This window comes from Cebus imitator, unplaced genomic scaffold, assembly GCF_001604975.1.
Source record: "Cebus imitator isolate Cc_AM_T3 unplaced genomic scaffold, Cebus_imitator-1.0 Scaffold283, whole genome shotgun sequence".
NCBI classification, from domain to species: domain Eukaryota; kingdom Metazoa; phylum Chordata; class Mammalia; order Primates; family Cebidae; genus Cebus; species Cebus imitator.
In genome coordinates, this window is record NW_016107598.1 from 1,419,110 (window position 1) to 1,434,035 (window position 14,926).

Here is a 14,926-nt window from a genome sequence, read left to right on the forward strand (position 1 = left end):
ATGACTTTAAAATTTTGATCACACCAGGTGTGATAGCTAACATCTGTAATCCCACTGCTTTGAGAAGCTGAGACAGAAGGACTGTTTGAGCCCAGGAGTTCAAGATCAGCCTGGGGAACAGAGTGACACCCCATCTCTACAAAAATAAAAATAAAAAATTTTCCATGCATGGTGGAATGTGACCATAGTCCCAGCTATTCAGAAGACAGGAGAGAGGATCGCTTGAGCCCACATGGTTGAGGCTGCAGTAAGCCATGATTATTCCACTGTACCCTGGCTTGAGTGACTGAACTAGACCACATCTTATTTAAAAAAAAAAAAAAAAGAGAGAATAAAAAACATTTTGATCTTGGGTGGCTCTAAGGATAGGTGATGTTATTAGCTGAGATAAGGAATATAAGGAACCAGATGCAGTGGCTCATGCTGGTCTATAAATAATGCCTTTATTAAATCCTCAAATTATCTTAACTTGAGCATACCCTTTGCTTCCTGATGGAATTCTGACTCATAGACCAAATATGACTTTAAAAGTTTGATCAAACCAGGTGTGGTGGCTTATGCCTATAATCCCACCACTTTAGGAGGCTGAGTTGGGAGGATCACTTGAGGCCAGGAGTTCTGAGGTGGGAAAATCACTTGAGGCCAGGAGTTTGAGATCAATCTGGGCAACACAGTGAAATCCTTTCTCTCCCCCACCCTCTAGAAGCCCAAAAAAGGAATACAGAGAGATGAGTAAATTCAATTTTGACAAGAAAGCCAACGATGTTTTGAATTTGTCTTTGCTATATGACAATTGTGAATCATCCACAAAGAGAGGCTGGCAGACATGGTATGATAGAGATAATTATATTTTGCAAACTTATAAGGTTTAATTATTGCTATAAGCCTAGAATAGTATAGGAAATGTAATTCATTTAGGAAATGGAGCCAGAAAATTCTTTAAATTTATAAAAGTACTAGAGATCTAAAGGCTGTTAATTGTCACCTAGCCAAGCTTTCCCTTTATAGGTGAGGTAACTGAAATTTGTAGTTGGCTATCAAAGAGCACATTGTTAGTTAATGGTAGTGCTGACACTAGAATCTACAGTTCCTGGGTTCCTACACATTGTGCTCTTCCCATAGAATGCAACACTAATCTGTACTTGACTGGTTTCTACTACTTAACAAGTATTGGGTACTTAGTCTGTATCCAACCTTGTGACAGTTGATCTGACTAATAAAAGAGAAGTATAACTGTTTTAAACTAGTTTATAGTTTTAACTAACGACTCATATAAATGTTTAAAAATGAAAGAAAAAAAGAGAAATGACTGTGTGAGCTAAAGGAGAATAAGACATTTTTCATGGCAAGAACATTGTCATTCAGCATTAGCATTTTGAGTTTTTCAAGGTTTCATGTGAATTGTCGGTACAAGGAAGGAACTAAAAATAGCCTCGATTGTTTCCACAGCTATAAAAGCCTGTCTTATGTATAGCGTTTAAGCATATGTTTTAATTATAAAACATTATATAAGAATATATATATGACTGTACACACCTGTCTGCACCTACCTATAGAAACCATATTTCAAAATGACAGCTTAAATTATAACATATTTTGGCAAATGAGACATAAAAATGATGTTCTCAGCCAGGCGCAGTGGCTCGCACCTGTAATCCCAGCACTTTCAGAGGCCGAGCCAGACAGATCACCTGAAGTCAGGAGTTCAAAACCAGCCTGGCAAACATGGTGAAATGCATTCTCTACTAAAAAATATACAAAAATTAGCTGGGCATGGTGGTGTACACCTGTAATCCCAGCTACTCAGGAGACTGAGGCAGGAGAATCACTTGAACCCAGGACATGGATGTTGCAGTGAACCGAGGTCGTGCAACTGCACTCCAGCCTGGGCAACAAAGCAAAACTCTGTCAAAAAAAAAAAATGATGTTCTTATTATTCATTTATGTATGCATATGCATTTAGGTATATATTATTACTTAGCTGTAAATGTGAAGTGAGTTAGAGTATAAGGGGAGATGACAGACTAAAAGCCTACACAGTTACACACTGATCTTTACAAATCACACATACTTTCTCCTCTCTGTGTACCTTATAATTTGGTATATACTATTCTAAATGATGCTGAGATCCTTCTTTAAAAGAACTGTTACTAGAATGCTATCATTATTCTATTTTTGCATCATCATGACATTCTTTGCAGTATTCATCAATGACTGAGAAATTACCTGCTTAGGCTCTTACGAGGGGAGAATTTCTTTAAGTCTGAAGAGTTATACTCAATTTGGGTGTTACCACCAGAAGGAAAAGGTTTTGCACACATAGAAAGTAAAATGACCATTCTATTTAGTCTGGGAAGTGATATCAGCAAGATGGCAGACTAAGACTTTCCAATGGTCATTCCCCTGTAGAAACATCAATTTGAACAACTAGCCACTGATTAAAATACTTTCACAAGAGCTGAAGAGGAAAACCCTCTGTTTAGGAGAAGAAGAGGGAAATGAGTACCAGTCTTCGCCTTGGACACCAAAAGGCCTGCCCCAGTAAAACCAAATGAGAAGGAGGCCCCCACAACCCCAGACTCTAGGTTGGTAGAGAACCCCAGACTCTAAAATCAACCACAGACTGATCCGGGCTGCCCCCACACGAGGCTGGCTCAGCAGTCCCATGCTCCTGGCCTGCCCTGGGGACTTGGTGTCTGAGCCCAACCCACTGCCAGACCAAACCCAGTGGCCCTAGGCTCCAGATGAGCCCCAGGGCCAGGGTAGCCCCAGGTACAATAGGCTCTGATCACCCCCAGCACCAGGTTAGATGCTATGACCTTAGTCATCAGGTCAGTACCTGCAGACTCAGCCTCCAAACCAGTCCCTGCCAATACAGGCTCCAGGCCTGTCCAGAATCAATCAGTCCCTATGGCCTCAGGCTCCAGGCCCACCCTAGGTTCCAGACCAGCCCAGAGCCAGGTCAGCCCAGACAGCCCCAGACTTCAGGCCTGCTACGGAATCATGCCGGCATCCCTGGCCTTAGCACTAGGTAAGTACCATGCATACAGGCTCCAGGCTTGCCCAATACCAGGTCAGTCCCTGTGGCTCCACCCTCCAGACTGGACCCTTAAGCCCCACACTCCAGCAGATCTAGGATCCAGGCACACTTTAGCAGACCCATGTTTCAGGACAGGCCCTGTGGTTGCATGACCCACAACAGCCCTCACAGACCTAGTCTCCAGGCAAGCACCCATATAGCCAGTTTTCAGGCTGGTCCCCATAGCCACAGCCATCAGACCAGCCACTTTGGCTTTGGGCATTAGGCCAGCATCTGTGATCCCAGACTCTAACATCTGCCCCAGCACCAGGCCAACCCCAGGCTCTCGGCTGGTACCCATAGAGCCAGGCTCTAGTAGACACAGGGTCCAGGCCCACCTCACTAGACCCTGGAGCCATAAAGGCTCCTATGAACCAAGGCTCCTGGACCATTCCTATAGACTCAAGTTCTAAGCCAGTGCCCATGGACCCAGGCTGCAGGCCTTCCCTCAAGGACTGAGGCTCCAGTCCCCAAACTATGGACCCAGGTGCCAGGAGCACTCACCTGTTTACATAAGAAGCAGGTCAGCCTGCCTGGGAAGTCCTGCAGCAAGCCTGCCTATGGACCACACAAGAACACCTGCTAGAGTCTCTAGGGGGGCTGGTTGGTGAAAAACTTTTCTAGACAATGACATTCTGCAAAGACTAAAATTAGTCTCTACTTCTTCAAATGCAAAGAAACAAATTAATAGCCACAAGACCAAGAACAATTAAGGAAACGTGACACCACTAAAAGAAAAAATAAAGCCCCAGTAATCATCCCTAAAAAATACAGATATATGAACTATCAAAGCATTCAAAATAATTATTTTAAGGAAGCCCAGCAAACTTTTAAAAAGACAGGATGCTACAAAATCAGGAAAACAATCAATGACCAAAACTAGAAATTTAACAAAGATTGAAACTACTTACATTCAAATATTTATAAAATTATCTTAAAAAAAAACACATAGAAATTCTAGAGCTGAAAAATATAATGAAGAAAACTTAAAAATGCAATAAAGAGCATCAACAGCAGAATTGATCAAGCAGAAGAATCTGTGAACTTAAAGACAGGTTATTTGAAAATACAGTCAGTAGAGAAAAAAACAATGAAAAGAATAAAGGAAGTTTATACGATCTATGTGAGAGGATCAAAAGAACAAATATTCAAGTTATAGGAGATCAAGAAGAAAAAGAGAGGGACAAAGAGTACAAAGTTTATTTAATATTTTGAACCTAGGGAAAATATTTCAAACTTAGGGAAATATAAATATCTAGCTATAGGAAGTTCAAAGGTTTTCAATCATATTTGACATAAAAATACTATATCGAGATATAATCAAGTTGTCAAAAAAACAAACACAGAGAGAAAATCTTGAAAGCAGCAAGAGAAGCAAATCACGTATGCTTCCAATATGAGTTCCAATAATACTAGCAGCATATTTTATAGCAAAAGCCTTACAACCCAGGAGCAATTGGAATGATATATTCAAAATGCTGAAGAAGGATTCTGATGCAAGATGGCTGACTACAGACACCTACTCTTTCCAGAAAGAAGAACCAAAGTTATGAATAGATAAATACACCTCGAATAGAACACATAGGAGAGAACACAAGAGTCTAAGAGTGAACTCACATGAGGCACAGAAAGAGAAGGAAGCAAGTGGCCAAGGAGGCTGGGGGGCTCCCTATTACAGGGAAAGGAAAATTAATAGAACTTCAGTGGTTCTCATCCCTTACACAGTCTGCTGCAATCTAAACTACAGAAGAGCTCCTCTACCCACACAAACATAGATATTAGCAAGGGTGGTGGTTTAGAAACCCAGTGAGGGCATTACACCAGACTGGGAATCTGCACTGGGTCACTCACACCCCCATAAGACCTGAGCAGCTGTGGCAGGGCACCATTTTGGGAGCGCAGTCATCACTGGTAAAGCAATTACACAAAGGAATAAGAAAAGGGACTCAAACGGTACCACTAACAGTAATCCCCCAAACCACAAATAATGAGAGAAAAAAAAAGGAAGAAAGAATATACCAGACAACCAGAAAACTATTAGTAATATGACAGAAACAAAGCCTCACATATCGATAATAACTCTGAATATTAACAGATTAAATTCTACACTTAAAAGATACAGAACTGCTGACACTGAATTTACAAAAGTAGCATCTAATATATACTACTTATAAGAAACTCACCTTACCAATAAGGACATATATAGACTGAAAGTAAAGGGATGGAAAAAGATATTCCATGCAAATGAAAACCAGAAGGGAGCAGGAGTAGCTATAAATTATATAAGATAAAATAGACTTTGAGTCAAGAACATTAAAAAAATGTAATTACCTATGAAATAAAGTAATTAATCTAGCAAGAGGATATAACAATTCTAAAAATATATGCACCCAACAATGGAGCACCCAGATTCATAAAGCAAATATTACTAGATCTGAAGAAACAGAATGTGATACAATAACAGTAAAAGACTTTAACACCCCACTGTCAGCATTAAATAGATCATCTAGATTAAAAAAAATCAAAAAAGAGACACTGATTTAAACTGAACTTTAGACCAAATGGACCTAACAGACATTTACAGAACATTCTACCTAATGACTGCACAATACACATTTCTTTCAACAGCACATGAAACATTATCCAAGACTAACCATATGTTAGGCCACCAAAGAATTCCTAAAAACTTTCACAAAATGAAAATCATATCAAGTATCTTGTCAGACCACAATGTAACTAGAAATAAATACAAAGATAAACTTCAGAAACTACAAAATTATATAAAAAATGAAACATGCTTTGGAATGACCTTTGAGTCAACAAAGAAATTAAGTTGAAAATAAAAAAAAAATCTTGATACAAATGAAAATAAAAACCTAATACACTCAAACCTGTGGAATACAGCAAAAACGTTATGAAGAATAAAATTTATAGTAATAAATATCTTCATGGAAAAGTAGAAAGATTACAAGTCAACAATCTAAAAATGTACATCAAGGAAATAGAAAACCATGAACAAACCAAATCCAGAACTCTCAGGAAGAAAAGAAATAATAAAGATCAGAGCAGAACTAAGTGAAATACAGACTAAAAAAATACAAAGAATAAATAAAACAAAAAGTTGGTTCTTAGAAAAATATAAACAACCAACAAACTAGCTAGACTAAACAAGAAAAGAAAGAAAGAAGACATTCAAGAAAATCAGAAATGAAAAAGAAGACATTACAACTGATACAACAAAAATACAAAAGATCATTACAGACTATTACAAACAGCTATAGAATAATAAACTAGAAAACCTAGAGGAAATGGATAAATCACTAGAAACACGCTCCCCACTAAAATTGAATCAGTAAGAAATAGAAAACCTCAAAAGACCAATAATTAGTAGTGTGATCAAATCAGTAATAAAATGTCTCCCAATAAGGAAAATCCCAGAACTAGATAGATTCACTATGGAGTTCTACCAAACACATAAAGAAATAACCAATCCTCCTCAAACTATTCCAAACAATTGAAGAAGAGGGAATTTTTTTCTATATTAGTCCATTCTCACATTGCTTTAAAGTATTACCTGAGACTCGGTAATTTATAAAGGAAAGAGTTTTAATTGGCTCACAGTTCTGCAGGCTGTACAGGAAGTATGGCTGGGGAGGCCTCAGGAAACTTACAATCATGATGGAAGGAAAAGGGGAAGCAGGCATGCCCTACATAGGTGGAGTAGGAGGAAGAGGGTAAAGGGGGAGGCCCTACACAACTGTAAATAACCAGATCGTGTGAGAACTCACTATCAAGAGGGCAATAAGGAGGAAATCTGCTCCCATAATCCAATATCAAGCCCCTCCTCTAACACTGGGGATTACAATTTGATATGAGATTTGGGTAGGGACATAAATCCAAACCATATCATCTCCCTAATACAGTCTATGAAGCTAATATCACCCTGATACCAAAAAAAGACAAGAATAGAACAACAACAAAATGATAAATATAGGTCAATATTTCTGATAAGCACAGATGCAGAAATTCTCAACAAAATACCAGCAATCTAAAACCAACAGCACATCTACAAGATAATACACCACAATTAAGTGGGATTTATCCCAGGGATTCAGGGATAATTCAGCACAATAAACAGTGATCTTTATACTGTTTATGTGATGTCACATTTACTGATTCAGCAAATCAGTAAATGTGACATCACATAAACAGTATAAAGATCAAAAAATATACAGTCAACTCAATGCAGAAAACGATTTGATAAAATTCAACATCCTTTCATGATAAAAATTCTCAACAAACAAAAAATAGAATGAGCATGCCTCCTTATAATAAAGGCCTTGTAAAACAAACTCACCATTAATGTCATACTGAATGAGGACAAATTGAAAGCCCTTCCTCTAAGAACTGGAAAAAGACAAGGATACCCACTTTCACAACTCCTATTCTACACAGTCTGGAAGTCCTAACTGAAGCAACTAGGTAAGAGAAAGAAATCAAAGACATCTGAATTAAAAAGGGGGAAGTTAAACTGTGCCTCTTTGCTGATGATACAGTCTAATAAAAACTCTACAAAAATCTCTTATACTTGATAGGAAAAAAATAGTACAGTTGCAGGATATAAAACCAACATGCAAAACTCAGTAGCATTTCTATACACCATGGTCAAGCCAAGAAAATAATTCAAAAGGTAACTGAATTTGCAAGAGATATAATACAATAAAACAAAATACCTAGGAATAAATTTAACCAAAAGGATAAAACATCTCTAGAAAAAAAACTGCACAACACCGATGAAATAAAGAGGCCACAAATAGAAAAACTTCTCACATTCATGGATCAGAAGCATTAATACCATTATAATGACCATGTTGTGCAAAGCAGTCTGCAGATTCAATGTGATCTGTTTCAAAATACTGCCAGCTTCACAGAGTTAGAAAAAATCCTATGTAATAAAATTTATATAGAACTCAAAAGAAGCCTGAATAGCCAAAGCAATCTTGAGCAACAAAAGAATAAACCTGGAGGCATCACATTACATGACTTCAAGATATATTACAATGCTTTCGTAACCACATCAACATAGTTTTGCTATAAAAACAGGCACATAGACCAATGGAACAGAGTAGATAATCCAGAAATAAAGCTACACTTACAGCCAACTGATCCTCAACAAAGCTGACAAGAACTTACATTGGGTAATGTACACCCTGTCTGATAAATGGTGCTGGGAAAATTGGATACCCACATCCAGAAAAATTCAGCTGGGCTCCTTTGTTACCATATACAAACATCAACTCAACATTAAGGACTTTAAAAGACCCCAAACTATAAGAATACTGGAAAAAAATTAGGGAAAACTCTCCTGGACATTGGTATAAACAAATTATTTATTTATTTACTTTTGTCTCTGAGATGCTTTTATTTTTTTATTGTACTTCAGGTCCTGGGGTACATGTGCAGATCATGCAGGATTGTTGCATAGGTACACACATGGCAATGTGGTTTGCTGCCTCTATCCCCTACATCTGGCATTTCTCCCCATGTTATCCTTCCCCGACCTCCCCATCCCCCCACTCTCCCTCCCTTGGTGCCCCCCAACAGAACCCAGTGTGTGATGCTCCCCTCCCTGTGTCCATTTGTTCTCATTGTTCAACATTCGCCTATTAGTGAGAATATGGGGTGTTTGATTTTCTGTTCTTGTGTCAGTTTGCTGATAATTATGGGTTCCAGGTTCATCCATGTCCCTATAAAGGACAGAACTCATCGTTTTTTATGACTGCATAGTATTCCATGTTGTATATGTGCCACATTTTCCTTGCCCAGTCTATCGTCAATGGGCATTTGGGTTGGTTCCAAGTCTTTGATATTGTAAACAGTGCCACTATGAACATATGTGTGCATGTGTCTTTATAGTAGAATGATTTATAATCCTTTGGGTATATACCCAGTAATGGTATTGCTGGGTCAAATGAAATTTCTGTTTCTAGGTCCTTGAGGAGGTGCCACACTGTCTTTCAAAATGGTTGAACTAGTTTACACTCCCACCAACAGTGTAAAAGTGTTCCTATTTCTTCACATCCTCTCCAGCATCTGTTGTCTCCAGATTTTTTAATGATCACCATTCTAATTGGCATGAGGTGGCATCTCAATCTGGTTTTGATTTGCATTTCTCTTAATAATCAGTGATGAGCATTTTTTCATATGTTTTTTGGCTTCATATATGTCTTCTTTTGTAAAGTGTCTGTTCATATCCTTCTCCTCCTTTTGGATGGGTTTGTTTTTTTTTTTTGTCGTGTAAATCTGTTTTAGTTTTTTGTAGATTCTGGATATTAGCCCCTGTCAGATGGGTAGATTGCAAAATTTTTTTCCCATAACAAATAATTTATGATTAAGATCTGAAATTCACAAGCAACAGAACAAAAATAGAAAAGTGGGACTTAAACTAAAAGCTTCTGCACAACAAAAGAAATAATCTACAGAATAAAGAGACAATCTATTGCATGTGAGAATATATTTGCAAATTATTCATCTAACAAAGGACTAACATTAGAATAAACAAGGTACTCAACTCAAGAAAAGAAAAACAAATAATTCCACTTAAAAGTGGGCAAAAGACATGAATAGACAATTCTCAAAAGAAGACATAGTAATAGCCAACAGGAATATGAAAAAATGCTCAGCATCACTAATCATCAGAGAAATGCAAATCAAATCTACAATGAGATGTCATCTTTCCCCCATCAGAGTGGCTATTACTAAAAAGACCAAAAATACAATGTTGGCAAGGAAGCAGAGAAAGAAGAAATTTTTTATATGGTTGGTAGAAATGTAAACTACTACAGTCACTATGGAAACAGTATTGAGATTTCTCAAAAACCTCAACACAGAATTGCCATTTGATCCAGCAAACACAGTGCTGGGAATCTACTCGAAGGAAAGGAAATCACTATATCAAAGGGATAGGATACCTATACTCACATGTTTACTGCAGCACCATTCACAAGAGCAAAGGTATGGGATCAACCTACATGTCCATCAACAGATAAATGGATAAAGAAAATGTGACATACATGTATAATGAAGGACTATGTAGCCATAAAAAGAATTAAATAATGTCATTTGCAGCAGCATGGATAAAACTGAAGGTCATTGTGTTAAGTGAAGTAAGCCAGGCACACAAAGACATATAGCGCATGTTATCACTCATATGTGGGAGCTAAAACATTTGATCACATTGAGGTAGGGAGTGGAAAGACAGTTAACAGAATCTAGGAAGGGTGATGGGGGTAGGGCAAAGGACAAATTGGGTTACAGGTATAATGAAACAGACAGAAGGATCAAATTCAATGTTTGATAAAAGGTTAGAGTAACTATACTTAACAACATGTATTGAAAATGGGTGATAGATGCCTTTAATACCCTTATAACCTTTTGTTATATACATAAAACAAAGTCTCACACATACCCCATAAATTTGTGCAAGTAAATAAAATAAAAAGAAACTATCATCCAACTGAACAGGCAACCTACAGAATGGGAGAAATTTTTTTCAATCTCTCCATCCGACAAAGGGCTAATATCCAGAATCTACAAATAACTTAAACATTTAATGTACAAGAAAAAAAACAAACAACCCAATCAAAAAGTAGATAATGGATAGGAACAGACACTTCTCAAAAGAAGACATTTATACAGCCAATAAACATGAAAAAAAGCTCATCATCACTGGTCATTAGAAAAGTACAAATCAAACCACATCGAGATACCATCTCAACCCAGTTAGATGGCAATAAGGAGACAACAGATGCTGGAAAGGATGTGGAGAAATAGCAACACTTTTACACTGTTGGTGGGAGTGTAGATTAGATCAACCACTGTGGACGACAGTGTGGCAATTCTCCAAGGATCTAGAACTAAAAATACCATTGGACCCAGCAATCCCTTTACCGGGTATATACCCAAAGTATTCTAAATCATTCTATTATAAAGACACATGTGCACGTATGTTTACTGTGGCACTGTTCACAATAGCAAAGACTTGGAACCAACCCAAATGCCCATGAATGATAGACTGGATAAAAAAATGTGGCACATACATATCATGGAATACTATGCAGCCATAAAAAAGGATGAATTCATGTCCTTTGCAGGGACATGAATGAAACTAGAAACCATCATTCTCAGCAAACTGACACAAGAACAGAAAACCAAACACCACATGTTCTCACTCATAAGTGGGTGTTGAACAACGAGAACACATGGACATAGGGAGGGGAACATCACACACCAGGGCCTGTTGGGGGGTGGGGTGTAGGGGAGATATAGCAGGCGGTGGGGGATTGGGGAGGGATAATATTGGGAGAAATACCTAATGTAGGTGATGAGGGGGTGGATGCAGCAAACCACCATGGCATGTGTATACCTATATAACAATCCTGCACTATCTGCATATGTACCTCAGAACTTAAAGAATAATAAAAAGATTCACTTTAAAACTCAAAATTTGAAAACAAAATGAAAAATAAAAGATAAATCTCCAAAAAAAAAAAATAAAAAACATAAGGGGGGGGGGAAACTGCCAACAAAGAATATCATCTGTTCTGCAAAAATGAAGGAGAGGCACTTTCCCAGACAAATAAATGCTGAGCAAGTTCATTGCCACCAGACCTGTATTAAAGGAAATGCTAAAGAGAATTATTCAAGGTAAAAGTAACTGAAAAACATTTGTAGTATAAAACTCACTGGTAAAAGTAAGTGTATAGTTAATTTCAGAAAACACTGTAATTGTGGTAAGTTACTTACATCTTTGGTATAAATGATAAAGACCAGACTATTTAAAATGATAATTACTATAATAATTTGTAAGATATACATTGTGACATCCAAAACATTAAAAAAAATAAGTGTTGGGGGAGATGTAAAGTAAAAGTACAAAATTGTTCTATGCAATGAAAAGTAAGTTGATATCATCTTAAAATAGCCTGTTATAATTGCAAAATGCTTTATGTAAGCCTCATTGTAACCACAAAGCAAAAATCTCTAGAACACATTCAGAAGATAAAAAGTAAGAAATCAAAACACACTGGAGAAAATTATCTAATCAAAAGGAAAACAACAAAAGAGAAAGGAAAGAACAAAGAATCTACAAATTAGCCAGAAAACAACAAAATGGTAGTAATAAGTCTGTACCTTGAAAAATTACCTTGAATATAAATGGGTTAAATTCTCCTCTAAAAAGATACAGAATGTCTGAATAGATTTTTTTTAAAAGATCCAACTATATGCTGTCTAAAAGAGACTCATTTCACCTCTCAGGACATACATAGTTTAAAACTGAAAGGATACAAGATGATACTCCATGCAAATGAAAACCAAAAGAAAACAGGGATGTCTGTACTTGTATCAGATAAAATAAATTTTAAGTAAAAAAACAAGACAAAGAAGGTCATTAATGTAATGATAATGAGATCAATTCACAAGAAGACATAAAAATTTCATTTCAGACATCAAGATGGCTAACTAGAGTTGCCTGGCATTCATCCACTCCACAAAAAGGGACCAAAATAGCAAATAAATAATTACATTTACACTAGAGTGACAGAAATCATGTTGGGAGAGATCCAGAGTAGCAGTGAAATCCCTGTGAAGTGTGAAAGCCCAGGATAGAGAAAGGAAAAGGCATCCTTATGCTTCTGCCACACTATCTTCCTCGCTGGGATTGGCTCAGAATCAGGGCAGACTTCTTATTACAATGAAAAGATGAACTGGAGGCCAGAAGTCCCCATAGTGGTACCAGAGATGCCAGAAGTCTTTGCTACAGAAGAGTCCCCAGTCCTCACAGGGCCGAAATCCAGATTAGGGAGTTTCTAGGAGTTTACACAACTGCATTGCCCCAGAATAGGAACTCAGGTTGTATATACTCTACCTTGCAAGCTAAGGTGCTATAGCATGGCATCATCTTTAAACTAGACTAACTGTTAGAGGGCATCCTGTCCTGGGAGCCCAGAAGCCACTGCCTCTCTCCATCCTTGAGGCCCCACCCTCATTTCACCATGTTCACACAGGTGCCTGCAGCACCACAACCCCAGGTGCACAAAGCATAGAACCAACAGTATAACCAAGAACCCAGTGTTCAAACCCATGGGGCATCCTCACCCATGAGGAACAGGTAGACCTGCAAAGCAGGAAAGTCATTGAACAGCTAGCCAGTCTGCCATGCACCTTACCCAAGAGGCTATCTGGTGGCACCCCTGGTCCCCAAACCCCAGATTGCTCACCACACAGCCTGCTGACCCACCATACATAAATGTTCTCACCTATGAAACTGGATCAGGAATTCTACAGAGCCTAGCAAAATTGCACTGCAACCATCACAAACTCCCATGAAGTAGGCCACTAAGGCAATCACAGATTGCTGATGAAAATTAAAGCTGAAGAAAATGTATGGCAACCATGCTACTGAGCCTACCCAGAATCAAAGGCAATATATGATACCAAATGATACCCTAAAACCAAACTACAGAAAAAAAAATCCCTCCCTACAAAAGCTACTCCATGAATTTTAAAAAATGACTATTTCACTAGATGTGTAGATATTGACATAGAGACACAAGAAATATAAAAAGGCCAGTTTGACTCCCTCTATTCTGATTTGAATAACCTTTCTTTCTCTTGCCTGACTGCCCTGGCCAGAGCTTCCAATACTATGTTGAAGAGGAGTGGTGAGAGAGGGCATCCTTGTCTTGTACTGGTTTTCAAGAGGAATGCTTACAGCCTTTGCCCATTAAGTATAATATTGGCTGTGGGTTTGTCATATACTGCTCTCATTATTTTGAGGTGTGTTCCTTTAATAACTAGTTTATTGGGAGTTTTTAATATAAAATAATATTGAATTTTATTAAAGGCCTTTTCTGCATCTGTTGAGAAAATCACATGGTTTTTGTCCTCAGTTCTGGCTATGTGATGAATCATATTTATTGATTTGTATATGTTAAACCAACCTTGCATCCCAGGGTTGAAGCCTACTTGATCGTAGTGGATAAGCCTGATGTGGTTTGCTAGCATTTTGTTAATGATTTTTATATCAATGTTCATCAAGGATACTGGTCTAAAGTTTTCATTTTTTTTTTAATCTCTACCAGGTTTTGGCATCACAATGATGCTGGACTGACAGAATAAATTAGGGAGAAGTCCTTCCTTTTAATTTATGGAATAGCTCTTCTTTATACAGCTGGTAGAATTCAGCTGTGAATCTGTTTGGTCCTGGTCTTTTTGGGGTTGTTAGGCTATTTATTACAGTCTCAATTTGGGAACTCATTATTGGTCTATTCAGGGATTCAACTTCTTCCTGGTTCAGTCTTGGAAGGGCATATGTGTCTAGGAATTTATCCGTTTGTTCTAGATTTTCTAGTTTATCTGCATAGAGGTGTTTATATTATAAACTCCATTATAATATTCTCTAATGATTGGTTGTGTTTTTGTGGGGTCAGTGGTGATATCCTTCTTTATCATTTCTGATTGTGTTTATTTGAGTCTTCTCTCTTATCTTCTTTATTATTCTAGCTAGTGGCCTATTTATTAATTTTTTCAAAAAACTAGCTCCTGGATTTGTTGAACTTTTGAAGGGTTTTTCATGTCTCTATCTCATTCAGTTCAGATCTGATCTTGGTTATTTCTTGTCTTCTGCTAGTTTTTGGATTTGTTTGCTCTTAGTTCTTCAGTTCTTTCAGTTGTGATGTTAGCTTGTTAACTTGAGATCTTTCTAGCTTTTTGATGTTGGCTTTTAGTGCTATAAAGTTCCCTCTTAACACTGTTTTAGCTACATTCTAGAGATTCTGGTACATC

General features: G+C 37.6%; 1 protein-coding gene across 9 annotated transcripts in view; it reads right to left on the bottom strand.

The window, feature by feature from the left end:
• The window catches only part of SLC4A4 (solute carrier family 4 member 4), a 496,548-nt gene that overhangs the window by 52,886 nt on the left and 428,736 nt on the right, over positions 1-14,926 (bottom strand). The gene's annotated exons all lie outside the window — the stretch shown is intronic.